The sequence below is a fragment of the Canis lupus genome, chromosome 8, assembly GCF_003254725.2.
Source record: "Canis lupus dingo isolate Sandy chromosome 8, ASM325472v2, whole genome shotgun sequence".
NCBI lineage: Eukaryota > Metazoa > Chordata > Mammalia > Carnivora > Canidae > Canis > Canis lupus.
This window is the reverse complement of record NC_064250.1, coordinates 19,763,742-19,779,662: the sequence shown is the minus strand read 5'-3', so window position 1 is coordinate 19,779,662 and position 15,921 is coordinate 19,763,742. Positions and strand designations below refer to the sequence as shown.

Below are 15,921 nucleotides of genomic sequence, written 5' to 3'. Positions count from 1 at the left end.
CTTTTTTGGCTGCCCAAGATTGGTGGTAGGTAGGGCAGGGCAACATCTATGCCTGCAGAACTCCTAGAAAATGAGATATTAGACCTCTCTTCTCCTTTCCAGCAATCCTAAGGTTTTCGTCCTAAACTTTGAAAAAACAGAGATCCACCTGGAGATTTTTTTTTTTTTTATTTACTTATCCATGAGAGACATCAAGAGAGAGAGGCAGAGATCCAGGCAAAGGGAGAAGCAGGTCCCCTGCAAGAAGCCCAATGTGGGACTTGATCCTGGATCCTGGATTCATGCCCTGACCAGAGCGTAGACGCTCAACCTCTGAGCCATCCAGGCATCCCCCATCTGGAGATTTTTGAATCAAAAATGAAATCATCCAAAGAAATAAGGATCAGTTTAAAATCAATGTGCTTGAGTTGTATGTCCTTCTATTCTCCTGAGTTAGTCACCACATTTCTACTTCCTGTCTTCCATTTATTGAAATTTTACTGCACTCTTACCAATCGTATACTTCTGTGTAATAGATTAATATATTTTATTACATTTTGTTGGGGGTACTGGTAGACAAAGGAGATAAATATGTATGGAAATCAACTATGATTTAACTCTCTATTATTTGAAACTTTTATTCTGATTATACCACTTAAGTATGCCCAATTAACAGTAGAAACTCATTGTGAGATTTAAATATTACAAATGGATTTAAATATTTTACTTAAACTACTGATATCATAAATTTTATACTGTTTATATAATGTTTCATTAAATTAGACATTAGAATGACTATCATTATACATAAAAGTTTTCTTATAAAAATATATAATATACTGTATATTTAAACAAAAAGGAAGTTACCAGGAGGGCATACATAGTTGAATTTTGATACAAATTGCCAAATCCCTTCTGAAGAATTTTGTAATTTCCATTGGTATCCTAAAAAAGTGCTGCTGAAAAAAAAAAAAAAAAAGTGCAGCTGTGGTTAGTCATGTAATGTAATACTATAAAACTCCAGTGAAGCCATTCCCATTATAATCTATACCAATGGCATCCCCTGGAAATAGAAGATTCTCATAGAATTCTTTATCTGATCAATTTGTGAGGGGAACACCAAAATGGAGGATCTCTCTCTAAATAAATAATCAAATGTCACAGAATCATTTCTTAAATATTTTCTTGCCTAATAGAAATTGGTCTTTTTATATGTAACTTACAAGAAAAAAGTAAGATGTTTCCTGAGTAGGCAAGCAAGGTGATCCCCAAAGATGCCTGTGACTTAATCCCCAGGAATATATTATTTTACATGGCGAAAGGGATTTTTGGTCATCCAGTTAAAAATCTTGAGGAGAGCATCATGGACTGTTCAGGTGGGCCTAGTGTAATCACAAAAATCCTAATAAGAGGTAGGTGGATGAGTCAGAGAAAGCTATAAATATAGTGGATGGGGATTGAAAAAGGTTACACCACTAGCTTTGGAAGTAGAAGCCATGAGTCAAGGATTACAGGCAACCGGTAGAAACTAGAGGAGGCAAGATGAAGATTCTCTCCTAGATCCTCCAGAAGGAATGCAACCCAGGCAACCCATTCTAGACTTCTTAGCTGTAGAACAGTACAAAAGTTGTTTTAAGCCACTCAATCAATGACCATTTGTTACAGCCACAATAGGAAACTGATACAGTGTATGACTAATTCTATTCTATTAACTGGTACTGCCTAACTGCTCTGAAGGCACACTATACTCCAATCACAGGCAATTAGTATAACAAATGTTAATTGCTATTCCCTTTTCAATGTGACCAATATCAAGCAAAATTTTAAGCCTTTTTTTTCTTTTAGTTTTGTTTCAAGTTTTTATTTAAATTCCACTTGTTAACATAGAATTTAATAATTCATCACTTACAGATAATACCCATTGCTCATCACAAGTGCCCTTATTACCCAACAACCTTTTAACACATCCCCCCCAATCAACCCTCTGTTCTCTATAGTTAAGAGTGTTAAGCCTTTTGAAGCAAGATTTTCTCCATTCAATATTTTACTTTCAAAGCCTAGTAAAATTTACATTGTAGGCAATGACTATTGTGTGAAATGATAGGTTTTTTTTTTTATCGATGCTATGAAGGTTTTTCATAATTTTATTTCAAAATTTTAGTATTCATTTTGAAGTATTAATGATGTGTACCATTTGAAACATTTTCCAAATAAGTGATCACTATAGAAGATTTATAGACAAACATTTCAAAGATTTTGTATATATTCTAAGTTTTGTCATTAGGGCAAATAAGACCATCATAACGCTTTGCAATTACAAGGTACATTTGTGGCTTTCCCAATGTTTTCATTGATTTTTAAGTGAGGGAGACTATAAACAACAAACTCATGTGAACTTTTCCTGCATGTACTACTGGACCGATTTCTCTTGCTCTTTCATTACTAAGAATAATAACGTTATTATTCTCCCTTGGCAATGTTATTGTGTACTGTTTTGTTGTGTTTTGCTTTGAGTTTCTCTTGCACAGAAGTAATCTCTAAGTGATCATATTCCATTTCCCTTTATTCACCATGAAAGATTCTATTCAATCTACAACTCAACCATAGAAACTATGTAGGATTTAATCATTTGTAGGATTACAAATGTAGGGTCACATTTTCAAGAATTTATGTTTTATATTAAACTACACGTGTTAGTCAAGTGAAGTCATTTGTTGTACAAAACAGACTATAAAACAAATTCCAAATTGACTATTACTGAAAAAAAAAAAGCAAAGCCTGTGATATCTACAGTTTGTCTTTATCAGATACCTTATTTTGATAGCTGAACATTTCTAGATATGTATGACCTTTTACTTACAGAATAGAATCATCTGTATGAATGTATTAAACACTTATATGCCTTATTGGTGTTTTAATCATTGTTTTAGAATTTTTTGTATTTTTAAACTAATAATGAAAACAATGGGGCTATTCATAGCATTTGTAGGTAAACTCCTTTATGAATATTCATTCCTACTGCAAAATGTTTTTATATTCAAAATTTATTTTCAAGTTTAAATGTTGTCAAATTTCAAATATGAGCTCAGAGAGTGGAGGAATGAGGACCACTTTATTCAAGAATTTACTGAGCTCAGATCATACACCAATGATTGTCCACAAATTATTCAGATAAAATAACTGTCACTGTCAGAAAATTCACAGAGTACATAAGAATTGTGGTGATCCATGTCACTGATAAAGCATATTAGAATACGGTTCTAACCCAGGACCAGCAGTAGGGCAAGAAGTTTATAGGAAGATTTTCCTTGAATCCATCCTGTTCACATTTATATTTGTCATTTGTATTCTCCACAGTAAAAGAGTTTATTAACTGATAGTAAAGTTATATTGTAATATGTTTTCTGAAATGAAGTTTAAATAAGAGATTTTATAAATAGAAGAGTGTTTATAGTTGTAAGAAGCTGAATGCTTGGGATCCCTGGGTGGCGCAGCGGTTTGGCGCCTGCCTTTGGCCCGGGGCATGATCCTGGAGACCCGGGATCGAATCCCACGTCGGGCTCCCGATGCATGGAGCCTGCTTCTCCCTCTGCCTGTGTCTCTGCCTCTCTGTCTCCCTCTGTGTGACTATCATGAATAAATAAATAAAATCTTAAAAAAAAAAAAAAAAAGAAGCTGAATGCTTAAAAATTGTTTTATTCATAATTGTTTTATATAGAATGATTTGCCAATATCAGTCATGATATTTTTAACATGCTTATTTTTGGAATTAAACCAGAGAATAGCTATCATAGAAGCTTTACAAATGTGGTAGTTTGGATCAGGGTACTGCAATACTCTGATTAAGGTTACACAAAAATTACATTTATTTACGGGATCTATGTTGATCCATTAGTACCATTCTTAATGCTAGGGCTGTTTTTTTTTTTTTCCAATTTTGTTTACAATTCCCAAGTATATATCTATACCTAAGTTGTTGTTCCTTGAGGAATATATATGTTACATATCCATCTAATATATTAAATATTACATATACATGTAATATAGTATATACATATTATAGATCTAAACCTCTCCAGTTGAAAATAGTGTCAGAAACTTGTGTAAAACTGAATTCTCCTTCCCCCCCCACCATATCTGAGCCATCTACAATCTTTCCTGACTCCATTACCGATGAATTCTTTCACTTGTTTAGTCCAAAATTTGAGTCAACCTTAAGATCTCTCTTATCTCAAACCTTGCATTCTTTCTACCAGGAAGTCATGGAGACTATATTCAAAATGTATCAATTCAAACACATTTCATAACCCTGGCTCCCCTCATCATAGTTTATCCTCAGTACCACAGCCATAGGGATCCTTAAAAAATTTATATTGGAACACTCCTCTACATACAACCACCCCAACTCTCTAATTCAGTCAAAATAAAAGCTACTTCAAGGCCTTGATATTTCCCCCTACTACCTCTGATAGCATTTCTTACCACTCTTCCAATGTCTCACTATTAGAGCCATAATGGTCTTCTTACATTTCCTGGGACTGGTCAAACATGCTCCCAGCTTGGAGTTTTTGTACCCACTCCAGCTCCACTTGTACCACTCTCCTCACTGATACCCAGATGCCAATTTCCTCACTTCTTTCAAGTCTTTGCTCAAATACCAGCATTTTATTCATCTTATGTAACTTTTCATCTACTCCCCCATTCTATTTCCTGTATTTTTTAGCACTTTGTTATGTACCATAAAATGTATAATTTAGTTATTTACTGTATGTTTCAAGTAGAATGTAAGCTTCACAAGGGCAAGGGTTCTTGTTTGTTCCTTTAACACAGCCCAGCATCTGGATTATGCCTGGCATAGTTAGGTGTTCTGCCAGGATTAGATGAATTTTAAAAGGTGGATATTGAAATGTTATAGCGTCATATTGGAACACTTCCAAAATAGTGAATGTCTTAATAGAAATAGCATAAAGAATTGTTTTAAGAAAATTTCAGGGATCCCTGGGTGGCGCAGCGGTTTGGTGCCTGCCTTTGGCCCAGGGCGCGATCCTGAAGACCCGGGATCGAATCCCACGTTGGGCTCCCGGTGCATGGAGCCTGCTTCTCCCTCTGCCTGTGTCTCTGCCTCTCTCTCTCTCTCTCTCTCTGTGTGACTATCATAAATAAATAAAAATTTAAAAAAATTAAAAAAAAAAGAAAATTTCATTGAGAAAGTACATTGGAATCAAGTATAGTTTTTTTTTAAACTTAAATATATCAACTACACATGTCTAATAATTCAAAAATTTAACCTTTTATATTCCAGTAAGTGTATTTTGCACATACTTTCTAATATAACGTTTTTCCCTTTTAATAGTACAAAATTACAATGGTATCATTTCTAGTTTATGTCATAAATATAGTTCTATTTATTATTCCATGACAGAGTTTCTCCTTTCCAAATTTCTGTATCCAAATACTGAACTGAGAAAATTCCATCCTGCCTTGGGGTGGGGGAAGTGAGAGAGAAAAAAACAAAACAAAGACTCCCCTTTAGTCCTTTGGATGATATGATCCTTGACCCTGTAGTTTCATGTAGTTTCAATAGCTATGTGGCCAAACTGAAGATAGAAAACCAATTCTCCCTCCTGCTGTTGATGCTCAGGACTATATCACTGAGCATTTGAAAAGACACCTTCTCAAAAACAGCATGGAGTAAACGGCTTTCTAATATGAGAAAAACAACCTTGACTCTGAACATCACTTGGGGGTGAATCTCATTCTCTGAGCTCTTTGCTTCATTTTAAATGTTTTACAGACAGTGCTCTAGATATAATCAAACGCTCTCACATACCTACACACACACCAAATATAGTTTTCTGTAACATTGCCTATAACTTTGCATTTTAAATCCAAGTGCATGAGTCTTAAAAATTGGACACAAATCACCTCTCTCCTCTTCCCCCACCCCTATGTTGTAACCAGAAGTAACTGGATTTAGACTTTGAATTTCTTCATGAATGCAACGTTTGATTTACACTTTGAAGTATATAGTCGTCATGATTGCCAATATAACTGAAATAAACTCTGTACTGCTTTTTGTTGTGATTCTTTCCTCCCCCAAATTCCATCATAATCATGCGATTATGTGTCTCTTCCACATCAACACACATTGCTTTTCATTTGGGTCATTTTATAAGGTATTACTTGCCACCACAAAGTTGTCTGATGATAATATTTGTCAAATTTTCAAAAATCATACTGTCCAGCTGTTTTTAGTTTTTAAAAATAATTTTGCTATGTTCAGTATGAATAGATTATTAAAAGCCACCTGATGAAACTCTACTTACACTAAGAAAAACATGTAATACACAAACCAATTCACTAATTTTAACAAAAAGCAAATATCTTAAACAAGAAAACAATGATAAGTATTAATAAAAAAATTGCATCCAGTATCTGGCTCTAAGATAAATGTTTTAAAAAGATCAGTTTTTTTTTAACATTCTAGCAAAAAAATGTAAAAATGACAATAGAAAATACTCTATTTTCAATAGCAAACAAAATACTCAGGTACTAATTTAACAAATATACAGGGATCTGTATGAAGAATAAAATTTGAGATACAGCAGAATGTCTGAATAAATGTAAAGACACATCATGTTTTTGGATGGGAAAAAATCTAAATTTAAGAACATCAGGTGAGTAAACAATGTTAATAAGAATTTCATTTGAATTACAATAGTTTCTTAGAATTAGATAAAGTAAATATTGAATTCAAGACTTTAACCCACCAAACAGCTTTTAACGTAATAAATATAACAGTGAGAGTCACTTTGTCAATACATCCTAAAAGATCACTTTAATCTCTTTGATAATGGCAAAAGCATAGTAAATGAAACACTGAGAAAAGACACTATTACTTAATGATATTGTTACTCAATAACTATAGGAACAAATAACTGAATACTTCTATCTTATGTCACATAGAAAATTATATTCCAATTTAATTAACAAATTAGATGCCAAAACTGGAATAAGAATCTTGCATGTTAATTTAAAGGACTAAATGTATTACATAAGGATGAATACCTTACTTCTAGATGACAAAGAAGATACAAAATGAATATATGTAAATATTCTTTTAAAATATGAATAGCTGTGGAAAATAATGTTAATATACAATTTCTGCATCTAGAAAGTATTTTTAATATAGGTAAGAGAAAAAGTACTTTCTATAGTAGTTGAGTACAGCAAAAGCCTTCAATAGATGAAAACATACTATGGATAGAAGAACAAAATTCAAATGATTAAATTTATGAATATGTTCAATCTAATAGGGACATACATATTAAAAGTGAATTAGCGGGATCCCTGGGTGGCGCAGCGGTTTGGCGCCTGCCTTTGGCCCAGGGCGCGATCCTGGAGACCCGGGATCGAATCCCACATCGGGCTCCCGGTGCATGGAGCCTGCTTCTCCCTCTGCCTGTGTCTCTGCCTCTCTCTCTCTCTCTCTGTGACTATCATGAATAAATAAATAAAATCTTTAAAAAAAAAAAAAAAATAAAAGTGAATTAGCAATTTATGTCTATCAGACTGGCAAAAATTTTAAATAGATATGTAACCATTTGTTTGAAATGCAGATGAATTTTGTACATCACTGATAGAAATGTAAAGTGTCAAAGTTTCTTTAAGACTATCAGAAAATACCTATTAAAATTTAAAATTCTTAAACCCTAAAACAGAGCCATTTCACTTCTGAGCAATGATAGCATGGGAATAAAATGTCAATTCCTAAGGACATACATAGAATAGAATGTTTATTATAGCACTAATCTTAGAGGACAAGAACAGGAAACAATTGTTGACTGGCTGTGCTGAAATCCATCCAATGAATGAACTACAATATATTCATGTAAAAGACTCCATTGAGTTTATAGATGTAATTTGTCCAGTAGTGTATGTCGATAAAAGATGCATAAAGTATGTTAAAATTATGCCCCCTTTACCACATGCCTAGACCAGTGATTCTCGAGACCAGCAAGATTAGCATCAACTGGAACTTGTTAAAAATGAAAATTCTTGGGCACTACCTCAGCTCTAGTAAATCAGAACATGTAGGAAAATGATTGAGTAATCAAAGTGTGTTGTTCCAAGCTTTCCTAGTTAAATTTCCTGTTGAAATTTAAGAAATGTTGGCTTACAACAAGGCATTTAGTAATTATGTATGGAAAATAAGAGCATATGAATGATTTTAAGTATTAAGTAAAAATTTAAAACATATGTAACATAATACAAATGAGATTATGAAAATAATAAAGTAAAATTATACAAACATAAAATCATTAGTTTTAAATTAATAGAGATGAATAACAACACCATAGGTTTATTTTGCTTATTTGTGTCTCCTTTAAAATATATATATATATATTATTTATTTATTTGAGCAAGAGCAAAAGAGAGTGAGTGACATGAGCAGGTGGGAGGAGCAAAGGGAGAATGCTCAGCAGACTCCATGCTGAGCACGGAGCCTGACACGGGGTGCTGGATCTTCAGATCACAACCAGAGCCAAAATCAAGGGTCCAAGGCTTAACTGATGGATCCACTTGAGTGCCCTGTTTCTCTCTCATTAGCCATTGGGAATTCTGAGAAAAAAACCTGTGTACCTGAAAGGTGATTAGGCCCAACTTGAACAGATAAGAATAGTTCAAGTTGGCTCAGTCTCTTGCCCTTGTTTTTTTTCTGAAAAGGATAAAAGCTATGTGCTTCAGCACTGAGTATGAAAAATTAGCAAAGCCCTGTTCACAGTCCTTCTCATAAGCTGGCATTTGAGAGGCCGTCTTTAGTGAGAATGCTGAAGAACTGGAAAAGAATACCTGCATAAGCATTCTTGAAGCCTGAATTCGGATGAACGAAATCGAGTAAAAATCTAGATTCAATGAGACTTCTATGATTTACATGCCTCTCCCTGAAGCACCGGAGTTCCATTTTGATAAAATTAGTTGAATCTCAAGTTAATCAAGCAAGTCAATTACAAGATTATAGGACCAATTGATCTGATCCATCCTTGGGAAGTAGAATGAATTTTATAAATAAGGAAATGATAAAAAGTTTGAGTTTTGACACACAGCCCTTGGAGTTCAGTGTTTCTCTTAACCAGTATATCTTTACTAAATGATACAGTAGCATGTGATTAATTTTTTCTTAATGTTATAATGATTTTATACATTACAAACATGGTACAGAATTTTATGTCTAAGATAGGCCTTGAGAATAAAACAGTTTAAACGAGAATCTGTGTGCCAGAATTTGAGCCCATATTTGTCTATCTCTCAGTAACAAGCAGGCACTGTAAATTGTAAACAAAATGATTTTGGCTCTAAAAATAATTATAAATGATAATGATGTATAATTTATTTATAATATCTTAATGAAATATTTTTATCATTCTTTGCAAAATACCAAAAAAAAAAAATCATCCAGTTTAGTTAATAAGAGTGAGAAAACTGCAGCCTCTATGTGTTTGATTTTGTAAGGATTTTCCATACCCTTAGATTAGACTTAATGTTTTCAAAGCTTCCCACTTCACTGCATTGTGGGTGCTCTACTTGATCACACCAACCAGCACTCCTTCAATTTGTCACATTTCCAACAAAAATAACCTTCACATCCCAAAGGTACACACTCCATTTCAGAGTAACAAGGTCTAGAGATATTTGAGAAAATTGTTTCATTGTGAGTAGCATCACAAGCTTTTCCCTTCTATTTCTAATGGGAAATATATCTTAAAATATCTTTTATAAAGAGTATTTTTACTACTATCTAACATTTATTTCTGACAAATCCCTTTTCTTCTTCACCACACATATAATTTCTGCATGTCTAACCATTCAGTGACCAATTTTTAAATTCCCTATGTAAAAATGTCACTTCAGCCAAGAGAAGTTGGCTGTGGAGACAGTAGGCCCTCAGGCAATTTCAGGATAACACAAAGGTACTGATTTTGTTTCTTTCCAAAAGGCTTTCCTGCCAATTTGGATAGACTGAATATTATAGGATGCCAGGCCTTGCTAGATTATTTGGAAGTTGATATCTGTCACAGAATGTATTCATTTCAGTTTTTCTTATTAAATAAATTTAATTGAGCTACTTGCAATCAATTTTAACACTAATAGAAATGCAATACAAATCATTTGCTATAAATTCAAATGAGTTGTCAACAAAACCTAAGCACTTATCTTAAATAGATTATATATATATTCCCAAGAGTTAATATAGTCATCGTACTTTCAAAAAATAACAATAGCTATACCAGCTGTGAAATACTTGAATTTATTCATGGGAGATTACTTCATCTGTGTCAGCACCATCATGGGAAATTTATACATCTTGTTACTTCATGGACTACACACACACATACACACACACACATTTACTATACAAACAACCACCCTACACCACTCTCACCCAAAGACATACTAGATGCATTGTTTTAAACCGTTTGTGGGAAGGATGTTGCTTAGGTCAGCCAAGTAAATCTCTCCAAAAACTAACTAAAAGTGGGTTTCACTTTCTAAATAATAAGAAAAATATTGAAAATAAAATCCAAAATAAAAATATTGTACTTTAAATTGATTTTTCAAAAAATGATCTAACTTGTTAGATATGATTTTAAAACATAAACATTTTTAAAATAAATAAATACAAAGAAGTGAGTAAGAACAATTGGTACAACATAATTGGCAAGCATATGACCACATTAAAAATATTTGTGGAGCAAAGCAACAATGTTTTTGTAGCTTTTAGCCTTAGCAAACATTTATTTCACATTTCTGTTAAGTGCCTATGCCTGGGGACACCTCCAATAATCAAGACTCACAGGTTTCCTCCCTTCATTAATCTTATAGTCTAGTAGGAAAGGGAGAACTACAGAATTTTTTTCTAAATATTCTTTTAGGGAAAGCATATGGTGCAAGTAAAAAGGGAAAAATAAAGAATTAAAACAAAAAATCAAACATGTTCATATCATTTTAAAAATAAATTTGACCTCAAACCATAAAGCTCCTAGGAAAAAACATAGGCAGTAAGCTCCTTGTCATAAGTCTTAGCAATGAGTTTTTGGATTTGACTCCAAAAACAAAGATAGCAAAAACAACTAAATAAGTGGGACTACATCAAACTAAAGTCTTCTACAAATCAAAGGAAACTTTAACAAAACGAAAAGGCAACCTACTGAATGGGAGAAAATATTTGCAAATCATATATCTGATGAGGGATTAACCCAAAATATATAAAAAACATACAACTCAATAGCAAAAACCAAACAAACAACAAGCAAAAGATCTGAATGGTTATTTTTCCAAAGAAGATATACAGATGGACAACAGGTACATGAAAACGTGCTCAGCATCACTAATCATTAAGGAAATGCGAATTAAAACCACAATGAGGGGATCCCTGGGTGGCGCAGCGGTTTGGCGCCTGCCTTTGGCCCAGGGCGCGATCCTGGAGACCTGGGATCGAGTCCCACGTCGGGCTCCCGGTGCATGGAGCCTGCTTCTCCCTCTGCCTGTGTATCTGCCTCTCTCTCTCTCTCTCACTGTGTGCTTATCATAAATAAATAAATAAATACATAAATAAATAAATAAATAAATAAAAAATAAAAAACCACAATGAGATATCACCTCACACCTGTTAGAATGGGTCTTGCGAAAAAGTTAAACACGTGTTTGTGAGGTTATGGGGAAAAGGGAACCATCATGCGCTGTTGAGTATGTAAATCGGAACAGCTAATATGGAAAACAACATCCTCAAACAATTTTTTATCCTCATAAAGTTAAAAGCTGAACTCCATATGATCCAGCAATTCCAATACTAGGAATCTATCCAAAGAAAACAAAAACACTAATTTAAAAATATATGTTTATCCTTGGGCTCATTATTTACAATTTCCAAGGCATGACACAACCTAAATGTTCATAGGTGGATGAAAGGATAAAGAAAATGTAATATACATATATATATATACACATATATATACACACATATATATAGATGCACACACACCCATATACATACATGTATATACACACATGTATAACATATATATATAGTGCCAATTTTTTATTTAAACTTGAAAGTATGGGATGCTTGAGTGGCTCAATGGTTGAGCATCTGCCTTTGGCTCAGGGCATGATCCCAAAGATCTGAGATTGAGTCCCACATAGGGCTCCCTGCATGGAGCCTGCTTCTCCTTACTCTATGTTTCTGCCCCTCTCTGTGTGTCTCTCGTGAATAAATTAAATCTTTTTTTAAAAAGACACTTGAAAGCATTATGCTAAGTGAAATAATAACAGAGACAGATAAATAACATATAATGTCACTTACATGTAAATTCTAAAAACCCCACACAAATACAAAACAAAACCTCACACAAATACAAAACCAAAACACATCAAGCAGTTTATAGATACAGAGAACAGATTAGCAATTGCCAGAGGCAGGAGGGTGAAGAGGCTCAAAAGGAATAAATTTCCACTTATAAAATGAAAAAGTCATGGGAGTGTGATGTAAAGAATGATGTCTGCCTATGGTTAATAATGTTGTATTACATATTTGAAAGTCAGACAGTAGATCTTAAAAGTTTTTATCACGAAGAAAAAATCTATGGGGACATCTGGGTGGCTCAGTCGGGTAAGTGAAGTGTCTGACTCTTGATTTTTGCTCAGGTCATGATTTCAGTATCATGAGATCCAGCCCCAAATTGGGCTCTGTGCTGGGCACAGAGCCTGCTTGAGATTCTCTCTCTCCCTCTCTCTCTGCTTCCTCATCCTGCTATCTCTCTCTTTAAAAAAAAAAAAAAAAAAAAAAAAAAAAAAGGATGTAATTAAAATATCAGGTCATTTCTACAATAAATCTATATAAATCTGTTGTCATGGTTTAAAAGGAAATAAAAATTTTCCCTAAGAAAATAAAAGAAAGAACGAAACAAAATAAATAATGTTAAACATTATTTGTTTCTTACATCTGTAAAGTATACAAATACATTTTAAGTGATTCAGGGCCAAAGTGACCATACATACAACTCCTTACAAATTCATATAGTCATTAAAGCAAGCTACAACTAGAAAAATTATGAAACCATAATTTTCCCAAACCATTTCATTTCTGAGGAAAATATTTTTATAAGAGTGTATTAATGTCAATAAAATAAGAAACTGCATAAAACATAAATTATCTTTATTTGTTTCATTTGAGTCAAGCTACTTAGGTTTTCAGTGAATAGCTGATGTGAGAAAATGTTCCCACAAATCCTAGCTCAAATGATGGTAGCTAGCTTTCTTTTACCCAGGAATACAGAGAAATTATCATGAGAAAAAAGTTCAGGAATCTACAGTGGTACAGGAATAATACTGAAAAGCTTCTGTGAATAATGCCTATTTCTTTTCAAGAAGCATACAGAAAAGTGAACAGAAAATCAAGCAGTAATAGGAGTGAAGACAGATAAGGTTCCCAGCTGTACTATTAAGGGTTTGAGAAAAGATCAAGTTACCTGTAAAATGCATTTTCTGTATTTCACTCCCTTACTAATCTATAAAATAATCTAGAGGGTATTATGAAATAAATGTAAATAAAAAACATGTAAAAATATTTAGAACAATAGATGATATAAAATAATGGTCATTTATGGATCATTGCGTGTAACTATCAGCATTCACCAACTCCCTCGTTTTCATCCTCCCTATCAAAAATCTAGCTTTAGGGGCACCTGGGTGGCACATTTCATTAAGTGTCCACCTCTTGCTTTTGGCTCAGGTCTTGTTCTCAGGGTCATGAGATTGGGCCCCCTGACAGGCTCTATGCCCTTCAGTGGGCTCCACACTCAGCACAGAGTCTACTTAGGACTTTCTCTTTCTCTCCCTCTTCCTCTACCCCTCTCCATATTTGTGCTTATTCATGTGCGTGCTCTCTCTCTTTATCTCTCTCTCTCTCTCTCTCTCTCTCTCAAATATATAAATCTTTCTTAAAAAAAGAAAGAAATTTTACTTTAATAGAGTGGCCCACACTTCACTCCTTACCTTTGACCATTTGTTTTCAAGTTGACCAGTTCCATCCTTAACCTCATGGGAGATTTCTGACCCAAAGTGATCATGGAGCTCCCCATCAATGACTGGAATAGCTAGAAATGAAGAATAAAATTCTGGTTAGTAAAAATAAATAAATAAATAAATAAATATAATAAATAAATAAAATTCTGGTTAGTGATGTTAGTGTATTTCTAGGAAAAACTTATTCAGTCTTAAAAGGGAAACATTGGAAATGTCTGCCTCTGAACAGTGTTAATTCAGTAGGAAATGCCTATATTTTTTGAGTAGTATTGTTGCAAACACAGGGGGATATATATCTTGTGATGGAGTTTTATTGCAGTTGCCAAAATGGACAAATGGAAAGACCTTGGGACTTTAATGACATAATTGATCATACTATCTTCTACTTTAAGTTGTGTAAAATAACACATTTCCTATTTGTTTAAGACTGTATGAAATGGAATATAATCTTGCCAACCTAAATCCACAAAACTCTGAAGTGACATATTATATTATCAAAAATATACACAATACATGTGAAAATTAGCCTATATCCATGTGTAATTAATGCATTTTATGGCCTTCACTTAAAGAAATCATGTAAACATCGTACTGAGATTTGCATTAGCCTGAATCCTTAAAACAGTAGTATACTAAAACTATTTAAAAATATCTATGTGTGTTAAGTAGGTTTGGTTTATAATAATGAAGACTATTATTTGAAAATCCAAAATCCCTATTGGAAATCATTCATTCTCACCTATAAACAGCATAAATATTAATTTTTTTCTGTGTTTTCAAACAGTGAATTATTTCCATTGAACATAATCTACTTGAAAAGGACAGCATTCAGAACTTCTGATGGAGAACATGACTGGATCTAAACTGTCCAATATATGGTTTGGCTTATAACTAAACAAACAGATCACTAGGTCTAATGGCAAGAATATAAACCGTACTAGGGATAACCTAAAACCATGGAAATAACAAGCCTAATGAAACAAAGCAGTGAGGCAAAAACAGTTAAATGTGTTTTACTGTTGTTTTGGGTTCCATTTTATAGAGTTCTCTACAATGATTGCAAACTATTCCTTCTTTATCATTGCATTAACTGACACTCAGTTTTCCTTTGTGACACTCTTTTTGAGACTACTCCTCCAACACTTCACATTCTTCAGGATCAGATAATGCATCAGTGTCTTCCTCACTTCCGTGTCACTTCTACATGATTACTTCTCTAAGCTTTGAGAAACCTCTGCTTTAAGATTCTACTTCCAGCTAAGATAATGTAGCTTGCAGCAAGCCAAAGGTTTGGGACTGTAGGGGAACTTTTGCAATTTGATAAACAACAGCTACCAATAACTTACTGAATTTACTCCAGCCCCCCCGCCCCGCCCCCCGCCCAGTACTACAAGACATAGCAATTTTGTTGGAAACTAAAAACAAGCAGAAAACAAGAGGCAACAACAAAAAAACAAGAACTAGAAAAAAAAAAAAAAAAACAGAAAACAACTGGAAAAGCTATGATAAAAATAATTGTAAATGAATTTCTGATTATATGGGAGAGTCTTTGAGGCTGCCAAAAATTGAGAAGACAAAATCTTAAAGAAGAGGGAGTCATGAATCAGTGAGTCAATTTTCAGCCATTTGATTTTTTTCCTTGAAGCATTCACCAAATCTGGACATAAGAGTCTGAGGATCTAGGGAGTGAACCCAGGAAGAGGGACTATACTAAGAGACAGAGAAAACAGCTTTGGCAGTATTGCAGGACTAAGGAGACAAAATGTGAGACTGGAAGTGTCAGAATCATGGTGGAAAAGGAAAAAAAAAAAAAGAAAGAAAGAAAGAAAGAAAAACCTAAGCCCAAAGCTCATCTGA

General features: G+C 33.7%; 2 long non-coding RNA genes across 4 annotated transcripts in view; one reads left to right on the top strand and one right to left on the bottom strand.

Annotated features, from left to right (window-relative positions):
- LOC112657786 (uncharacterized) overlaps positions 1-15,921 on the bottom strand; it is a 151,514-nt gene that overhangs the window by 93,253 nt on the left and 42,340 nt on the right. For both annotated transcript variants that reach the window (XR_007412286.1, XR_007412287.1), the window contains one exon: positions 14,035-14,135. This is a non-coding gene — a long non-coding RNA (uncharacterized LOC112657786). The remainder of the gene's footprint in view (positions 1-14,034; positions 14,136-15,921) is intronic.
- The window catches only part of LOC112657787 (uncharacterized), a 56,856-nt gene that overhangs the window by 30,257 nt on the left and 10,678 nt on the right, over positions 1-15,921 (top strand). The window lies entirely within an intron of this gene.